At 40.6% G+C, this 9,570-nt stretch overlaps 2 protein-coding genes across 3 annotated transcripts in view; one reads left to right on the forward strand and one right to left on the reverse strand.

Moving 5' to 3' along the window:
• LOC146690494 (axonemal central pair apparatus protein HYDIN-like) overlaps positions 1-197 on the reverse strand; it is a 55,253-nt gene extending 55,056 nt beyond the window's left edge. Inside the window, exon 1 of the mRNA XM_085435605.1 lies at positions 89-197. The gene's annotated coding sequence lies outside the window, so the exon portion shown is untranslated. The remainder of the gene's footprint in view (positions 1-88) is intronic.
• Positions 198-1,913: 1,716 nt separating this feature from the next.
• The window catches only part of LOC146690495 (CD209 antigen-like protein A), a 46,259-nt gene continuing 38,602 nt past the window's right edge, over positions 1,914-9,570 (forward strand). For both annotated transcript variants that reach the window (XM_085435601.1, XM_085435602.1), the window contains exons 1-2: positions 1,914-1,984; positions 2,359-2,443. The gene's annotated coding sequence lies outside the window, so the exon portion shown is untranslated. The remainder of the gene's footprint in view (positions 1,985-2,358; positions 2,444-9,570) is intronic.

Genomic DNA, 9,570 nt, shown 5'->3' on the forward strand with positions numbered 1-9,570 from the left:
AGGCTGTAAGAACTCTATGCGTTCACTTTAACGTTAATAATGGATCGTTTAACAGACTGCACAAACAAGCATCTTAATAAGAACTCACCGTTGTGTCGAAGAACTTTTTACCTTACATCAAGCCCTCTGTCAGCCAGTTACCAGCGCGCAAGTCAATGTTGTCTTGGTTCGTTGTCGTGGCAACACACTCATCAACGTCTCAGTATAGGGTCTGCTGATTGGCTCGAGCTGTGACAGACAAAAAGAAGGCTTTCTCATACATGGTTGTTTTTGAATACAACAACTATCACGTAAGTTTGTAAAAGCAAGTAAAATGACTAATTGATTAAAAAGTGATTATATTTAATTGTTGTTATTCAGCATTATTATGAGCTTTATTTATATGTTACTCAAAGTCTCCATAGTTGTAAAGTTTTTGAATTAGTCACAGTGCATATATATGTTTTCACTTTTCTCTTTCCAGGAAGGGAGAAAAGCATATAACTAAGAAAAAACTGACAAAAATGATCAAACACCAGAGTTTTGCAAGTACCTCACAACTAATATTCTAACTTTGTTTGTTGGTTCTGATAGTTGGATTTGCTTAAAAGTACTAAGATGGTAAAAAGTCCGTTTTTACAGCAAACAAAACAGTTGTAAGTAAATGTAAGTAGTTTGTAAGTAATAGTTCCTAAATTATTACGATTATTACTTAATGCTTACTCCCACAGTCCAAAGACATGCAGTTAGTGGGGATAGGATAATTGACAGGCACGTGCAGAGGGGGGGCGGAAGGGGCTTGAGCACCCGCCCCTTTCCTGATGGGTGCCCAAAGTGCCCTTTTGTTGAGGCAATTGTTTTTTTATATGTATGTGTGTGTGCGTGCGGAGTCCTGTCTGTGCCCCTCAACAATAATATTTAACTATTAATCACAGTTTTGCTAAATAAAAGGATCTGGCTTGTATTAGTCACATGATCACATTTAACCAATGATCGCCCTTGACGGCAGAACGCGCTGGTTACGAGCCGGGAACGAGCTCACAAAGAGCACGCGCATTTTTTGTGGTCCGGAGCTGTAGGAGAAACACAAGTTAACTCAGAGACACAGACTGATGCGACAAAACCAGTAAGTAGGTGTACAGCGTACACTGTAGTGTGTAGCACACAGGAGTATTAGCTTATTACGTACACGTTGGTAAGCTGTCTTGTTGCAACTGACGAACTGAAACAAACGAGCGTGCTGTGTGTGCAACAGCGCGACAAACATTACCTGTCCTTTTATTAACTGCACAAGTAGTGCTGGTCACAGCTGCTGGCTACCTGTGTAAGGCTGTCATGGGTCTGTAGCTCTGTCACCGTTTTAGGGAACATATTTAGTTTTAAAGTATTTAGAACATATTTTAAAGTAAGTTTCCGGGCTTTTCCTGCCTTTCTGGAGGGATATTTCACTAAAAAACGATCTAATATGCATGTCCACATAATAATGATTATAATTATAATATTTAAAAAAAACACGCTGTATTTTAAAGAACATACATTAAGAAACAGATTATATTAGATTTATTTTTTAAATAAAACAAAATGCTGATTTTACAGCAGCAAAATTATTGTATCTCTACAGTTTAAAAATGTAATAAGCTTTGCCCCTGCACAGAGTGGATAGTGAAACAAATGGAATCATCATAAATACATTATTTCATATTTATTACTTTTTTCCCCTCATTGCTTTATTATTGTAGCTCTAGTAATAAATAATAAGGGAAGGATTCTGGATCAGCACCATGATGGAAACTTGTGCCCACAGTATATACAGTATTCTGAAGAAGGTCTAAAATGTCACTGTGTGTGCATGTGTGTGTTTTATGTATATGGATTTTTAAATTATTACTCATGATATATCATTGTCCAGACATGGCTGGTAAGGACATGAGGAGGAAACAGTAGGAGCTGTGTGAGGCTACTAAAGGTAGTGGATCCCTCAGCAGCTGGATTAGAAAGAGCACAGGTAACATTAACACATGTACCAGTTGTTGGAGAGGTATTCCAGTATAAACAAAAATAATAAGCACAACTGAAATGTTTTGCTTCTATAGTCATCATTTTATTATAGATTAAGTGTAAGAGTTGTTAAGTGTGGATAATTAAATAATGGTTTATTGCAATAGCAAGTTGTGCCTTGTTCTCAGATGGACAGCAAGTGGAGAGTGATATACGAAATGATGGGATGGAAGGAAGAAGAGAAGCAAAGAGTGATTCACAGTCTAGTTTATTTCTCAGTTTTTTGTTGCCTTATGTCACCAATCTTTGCATTTTGTTATTATCTCATGACACTTGTTTAATCAGCTACCATCTCTCCTATGGAGTTTTTAATGTCTACAGTCTCAGATCAGCACAGCCCCGCCCTCCAGCACTATCAGCAGCAGGAGCAGCAGCAACACCTTAACAGCAACATTGTACCCATCAGGTAAAACATAGGCTACGTTTGCTTTGCCTCGTTGCCCATATTAGATTCTTGATGAATGTGTGTTGTTGTTATTCAGCCTGGTTCAATGTGCCCCTTTTTAGCTTTGAGCACTCGCCCCTTTAAACGTCTCTGCATGGCCCTGATAATTGATTAATCTAAATTGCCCATAGGTGTGAATGTGGGAGTGAATGTGAGAGCAACTGGTTGTCTATGGCTGTGTCCCTCCGTGTTAGCCCTGCGGCAGACTGGCCACCTGTCCGGGGTGTACCCCGCCTCTCACTCTAAGACAGCTGGGATAGGCTCCAGCACCTGCATCCTCCAGCATCCTGAAAAGGATAAGCAGAAACAAATGGATGGATGAATGGATAGGTGGATGGATTACTTAATAATGTAAATATTAAGATGAGATTATGCCCTTTGTAGGGGGCCCCAAGGATGCCCAAATTTCATTATGTTAATATTAGCGAACATAGGCTAGATTGCTAGATATTGAAATCTATTTTAGCTTTCTGAGCCATGTTGCTTCTTGCCATCCAAGGAGTTAATGTACTTTGTGAATTCAGTTTGTTAAAGTTTCCTATTAATTGTTTATCTACAGTACATTTTAGAGATGGACCGATCCGATATTACGTATCGGTATCGGTCCGATACTGACCTAAATTACTGGATCGGATATCGGAGAAAAATAAAAAATGTAATCCGATCCATTAAATATCACGAAAGCACCTCACAAAACTTGCAACACACAGTAACTCACCTCAGAACGTCGGAGCAGTATGCATCACGTGATAGAGCAGCTGTGGCATGCGGGACCTGTCGGTGGTCTGGATAGCATTTGGAGCTTCGTTAGCAACCTGGCATTTCATCTCCGACAAAGTTATCCCCGAGAGAAGTAAAGCAAGTGTGTAAGTCCATCTCTGAATGTTTGTAAAGCATTCCTGCGTTAAAGCGACTGCCTCTCGCTCTCCGGCTGCTACTTCAATCGTGAAACTGCTAATGATCAGCTGATCGGCTTTTCTGTCGTGAGTCTCTCTTGTTTGTTTTTGGTCCACTTTGCGCCAGAAAGAGCAAACCAGCGGCTGAACAACAGCAGCACGTTTAAGCTTGATAAGCTGTTGTTAGAATTTATTTAATATTACTTTCTACTCAAGGATCTTTTTCTACGTAGCTGACGGCTGGTAACTGTGCAGGGGCGGATCTAGCAAAGTTTAGCCAGGGGGGCCGATAGGGCATTAACTGGGAAAAGGGGGCACAAAGACATACTTTTCTTTCTTATTCTCATTTAAAATGTCTAGCTTTTAATAAATAATTATCTGACACCCAAAGTTTTAATTTGATGTAAAATGAATAGAAGTCAATTACTGTATATAGTGACTATTAAGTCTAATATATATACCCTAGTAAGCTATAGTACATTTTCCTTTGGGAAGGTACCATCTGTGCAGTCTGCAATTTTGTTGAAGAAAGATGTTGAATCTATTTAATATTTCTTGAAAAATAATTGATTTCTGTGCATTTTTTTTCACACTGCATCAAATTAAGGTTGATTACGTTGATTAAGCATCATGAGGTGGAGCGTGAGGGGTGGTTCCCTATTTTTTTATTTTTTTATTTTTGTTGTTGCTGGGAGTTGGAACCCTATTAGTTAGGTTGCTTAATATTTACGCTAAGTACTCTTTAAAATACCAGAATAGGGAGGATGGTGTAGGTCTAAGTTTATTAGATTGATCAGTATTGCTGAACTATGAAATATTTTTTTTGTATACAGGTATAACAGAATAGCTTTAGTGTAGTTGTTGTTTTAAACTTGAGTATGAACTTGCAGACTTGCAAAATGCAGCAAGATATTTTAAAAAACAGTTTTGTTGATTAAAAAACACTATATCGGATTCATATCGGTATCGGCAGATATCCAAATTTATGATATCGGTATCGGTATCGGACATAAAAAAGTGGTATCGTGCCATCTCTAGTACATTTATTGACAGTGTGTTGAAGCACAGAACCAAACAGAATAAATTATGTTTAATTCCTTTTTTTCCAATCTTGGACATATTTGTTTAAAGAAGAAAAAGTCAGTACAAGTCAAATGAAAGAGTCAATATTTAATTAGAAAATTGTTTTAAATTGATCTGAATCAGTTTATATCTTTTATCTGTTGTAAATTCTTTTTAATTGGTACAATTACCTTTGCAATGGCAGCACAAGGACAGAGAGAGAAAAAACATTCTTAATGAATACAGTATGTTTGTGTAATTGTCAGTGCAAAGAAAGAAGGAGGAGGAAGGAGAGGGATAGAGAGAAAGTGTCCAAGACCAGGAAGAACCAGGTGTGAAACAATAACCATTTAGCCAAAACAAAAAAAGAAAAAGAAAAGTTTTTCTTTTTTTCATTTTTAAAGAATACATAAATTCTGGGTATTCTACAGGAAAGGAAACACAACTTGTGGCATAAATAATTTCAAGTACCTCCTTAATGGGAGCCATGGTTTGTTTGTTTTTTCTCTCACTCTCTCTCTCTCTCTCTCTCTCTTTTTTCGCTTTTCGCCACACATAAGTCTTGTGTTTGCGCTGAGCAGATGGGGAGGGGCAGTAGTTACACTCGCAGTAGCATAGGAACAGAGCAGGAGGGAGAGTGAGAGCCAGGGACAACAATAAGAGACAACATCGTCACATTAGAAAGGTACAGTAAAGAAAAAGAGTGACATCACAAAAAGAAGCAAAATGTGGAACCATTTCAATTTTGTTGACAATACATAGGCAGAGTGTAGAGTCTGCTAGAAAAGGATATCATACAGAGCCGGCTCCATAAACAACCTGCACAGGCACCTGAGAACTCTCCAACCATCAGTGCAATGGGAAGATAAAACACAGTCAGTTGAGTGTGATATTAATGGTGTGTGTCTACTACAACTGTTGCTGTGGCTGCATCTACAGCATCTTGCAGTATACCACCACAACCACCTAAACCAACCCAGAGCTCTATTAGACAGTTTTTGCAGAAGTCTGTGATGCCAGCAAAACAGAACCCAATTGATAAAGACCTAGCAAAAATGATTGCACTTGATTTCCAACTATTTTCAGTTGTGGATGATAAAGGATTCAGAAAGTTTATTCACTGAATCCTATGTATGTCACGACGTACAAGGTGGACTCACACGCTGGACTCCGGGGATGATGCACACAAGAGAATTTATCACAGAACAATGTCCAATGATTGTATATACACAGATAAGGGGCAGTGCTATTTACAAGGGTGCGGGGCAGTGCTATGTACAAAAGGTGAGGGGGGCAGGGCTCCGGGGAAAATCCAGGGGAACACGCTCGTCTCTCTCCACACAATCCAGACACAAATCAGCACACCAGGAAAACAGTCCAGGGAATCTGTACACAAAGAGACGCTTGTTAAATGCTAAACACACACTGCATGGGAGAGAGAGCTGGCCGTGACAATGTATGCAATTCTAAGCAGGAAAACACTGTCCCAAAAAAATCATCCCAGGCCTACATGAAAATATGTTTTGCATATTTTAATTTATATTTTATTGTGTTGTGGCTTGCCGTGTTTTGTTTTGTTTCACTTTAAATTTGTGTAAAAGGAAAACATTTAAAATTTAAATAGTTAAAAGTTGAATTATAAATAGTTGTTTTTTGTATTTTATAATTTATTTTTTACATTAGTAAAATTAGTATTAGTATTACTAATACATTAGTATTAGTATTAGTAAGTGAATAAATAAAAGCATATAATAATAATAATAATAATAATAATAATAATAATAATAATAATAATAATAATAATAACAATAGGCCCTACGACAGACTGGCGACCTGTCCAGGGTGTACCCTGCATCTCGCCCCTTGACAGCTGGGATAGGCTCCAGCGCACCCCTGCAACCCTGAAAAGGATAAGCAGAAGCGAATGGATGGATGGATGGATAATAATAATAATAATAACTATTCATAAAGCGCTTTCAAACAAAGTGCTGTACAACTAAAGAGATAAATCAAATAAAAGCGATACATAGCAATACAGGTAAAAGACACAATACAAGTTAAAAACAATAAAAACAACAATAAAAATTTATATGGTTATGTTTCACAGAATTTGATTTAAAACAATTTAAATAATTTACTTAAACCCTGTGAACCCAAATACACCTGATGAGTAATAAAAATAAAACAAGATAACAAATTAAAACAAGCATATACCAAAACAGGAATGAGGTTAATCAACGACTGAAATGACAGCATGGTTTACAAGGCAGAGACAGAGCATGTCATAAATAGCATTCTACCAATACAAGTCACCACACATCAAAACCACACATTGGCCTATATGTAAGGCATGCAAAACAACATTTTCTGGGCAAAACTGCCTCCTCAATTAGTGTGTAAGCCGGTGTAAGGCTTTCAAACAATCAAATCAAAAACAACCCTTATATATATATATATATATATATATATATATATATATATATATATATATATATATATATATATATATATATATATATATATATATATATATATATATATATATATATATATATATATGTACGTACGTACGTACGTATGTATGTATATATACATACACACATATATATATATGTACGTACGTACGTACGTATGTATGTATATATACATACACACATATATATATATATATATATATATATATATATATATATATATATATATATATATATATATATATATACACACATATATATATATACACACATATAAAAAAAAAAAACACCCAGCACGCCCCTGCGGGCGGTTTATCCTTCAAGCTCGGGTCCTCTACCAGAGGCCTGGGAGCTTGAGGGTCCTGCGCAGTATCTTAGCTGTTCCCAGGACTGCGCTCTTCTGGACAGAGATCTCCGATGTTTTTCCCGGGATCTGCTGGAGCCACTCGCCTAGCTTGGGAGTCACCGCACCTAGTGCTCCGATTACCACGGGGACCACCGTTACCTTCACCCTCCACATCCTCTCGAGCTCTTCTCTGAGCCCTTGGTATTTCTCCAGCTTCTCGTGTTCCTTCTTCCTGATATTGCTGTCATTCGGAACCGCTACATCGATCACTACGGCCGTCTTCTTCTGTTTGTCTACCACCACTATGTCCGGTTGGTTAGCCACCACCATTTTGTCCGTCTGTATCTGGAAGTCCCACAGGATCTTAGCTCGGTCATTCTCCACCACCCTTGGGGGCATCTCCCATTTTGACCTCGGGACTTCCAGGTTATACTCGGCACAGATGTTCCTGTACACTATGCCGGCCACTTGGTTATGGCGTTCCATGTATGCCTTGCCTGCTAGCATCTTGCACCCTGCTGTTATGTGCTGGATAGTCTCTGGGGCATCTTTACACAGCCTGCACCTGGGGTCTTGCCTGGTGTGATAGACCCCAGCCTCTATGGATCTTGTACTCAGAGCTTGTTCTTGTGCTGCCATGATTAGTGCCTCTGTGCTGTCTTTCAGTCCAGCTTTGTCCAGCCACTGGTAGGATTTCTGGATATCAGCCACCTCCTCTATCTGCCGGTGGTACATACCGTGCAGGGGCCTGTCCTTCCATGATGGTTCCTCGTCTCCCTCCTCTTTCTTGGGTTTCTGCTGCCTGAGGTATTCACTGAGCACTCGGTCAGTTGGGGCCATCTTCCCAATGTATTCTTGGATGTTCCTTGTCTCATCCTGGACTGTGGTGCTGACACTCACCAGTCCCCGGCCCCCTTCCTTCCGCTTAGCGTACAGCCTCAGGGTGCTGGACTTGGGGTGAAACCCTCCATGCATGGTCAGGAGCTTTCTTGTCTTTATGTCAGTGGCTTCTATCTCCTCCTTTGGCCAGCTTATTACCCCAGCAGGGTACCTGATCACGGGCAGGGCGTATGTGTTGATGGCCCGGATCTTGTTCTTACCATTCAGCTGACTCCTCAGGACTTGCCTGACCCTCTGCAGGTACTTGGTGGTTGCAGCCTTTCTAGCGGCCTCTTCATGGTTCCCATTTGCCTGCGGGATCCCCAGGTACTTGTAACTGTCCTCTATGTCTGCAATGTTGCCTTCTGGTAGTTCAATCCCCTCAGTTCTGACTACCTTCCCTCTCTTTGTTACCATCCGACTACACTTCTCCAGTCCGAACGACATTCCAATGTCATTGCTGTATAGCCTGGTAGTGTGGATCAGTGAATCGATGTCTCGTTCACTCTTGGCATACAGCTTGATGTCATCCATGTACAGGAGGTGGCTGACAACTGCTCCGTTCCGTAGTCGGTATCCGTAGCCAGTCTTGTTAATGATCTCACTGAGGGGGTTCAGGCCTATGCAGAACAGCAGTGGGGACAGAGCATCTCCTTGGTAGATCCCGCACTTGATGGTAACTTGTGCTATGGGCTTGGAGTTGGCCTCTAGTGTTGTACGCCACATCCCCATTGAGTTCCTGATGAAGGCTCTTAGGGTCCCATTGATCTTGTACAATTCTAGGCATTCCAGTATCCAGCTGTGGGGCATTGAGTCATAGGCCTTCTTGTAATCAATCCAGGCAGTGCACAGGTTGGTCAGTCTGGTCTTGCAGTCTCGGCTGATTGTTCTGTCTACCAGTAGCTGGTGTTTTGCACCTCTGGTATTCTTGCCAATTCCTTTCTGTGTCCCGCTCATGTATTGACCCATGTGCCTGTTCATCTTAGCCGATATGATGCCTGACAGGAGCTTCCATGTAGTACTGAGGCAGGTTATTGGTCGGTAGTTGGAGGGGACCGGTCCCTTCTTGGGGTCCTTGGGGATCAGGACCGTCCGGCCTTCAGTTAGCCATTCCGGGTGTCTTTCGTTAACTAGCAGCTGGTTCATTTGTGCTGCCAGACGCTCGTGGAGTGCAGTCAGCTTCTTCAGCCAGTAGGCGTGAACCATGTCGGGCCCTGGTGCTGTCCAACTCTTCATACTGGAGACCCTTTCTTGGATATCTGCCACTGTGATGGTTACTGGACCCTGTTCAGGGAGGTCGCTGTGGTCTGCCCTCAGATCCTCTAGCCACTGAGCATTGCCGTTATGGGTTGCATCCTTCTCCCATATGCTCTTCCAGTATTGCTCCGTCTCCAGCCTTGGTGGTGCTGTTCTCTTATTGTTCCCTTGCCA

The sequence above is a fragment of the Copadichromis virginalis genome, linkage group LG16 (genome assembly GCF_057382275.1).
Source record: "Copadichromis virginalis isolate Kocher_CV1m ecotype Utaka linkage group LG16, C_Virginalis_male_GT1.1, whole genome shotgun sequence".
Classification (NCBI taxonomy): Eukaryota; Metazoa; Chordata; class Actinopteri; order Cichliformes; family Cichlidae; genus Copadichromis; species Copadichromis virginalis.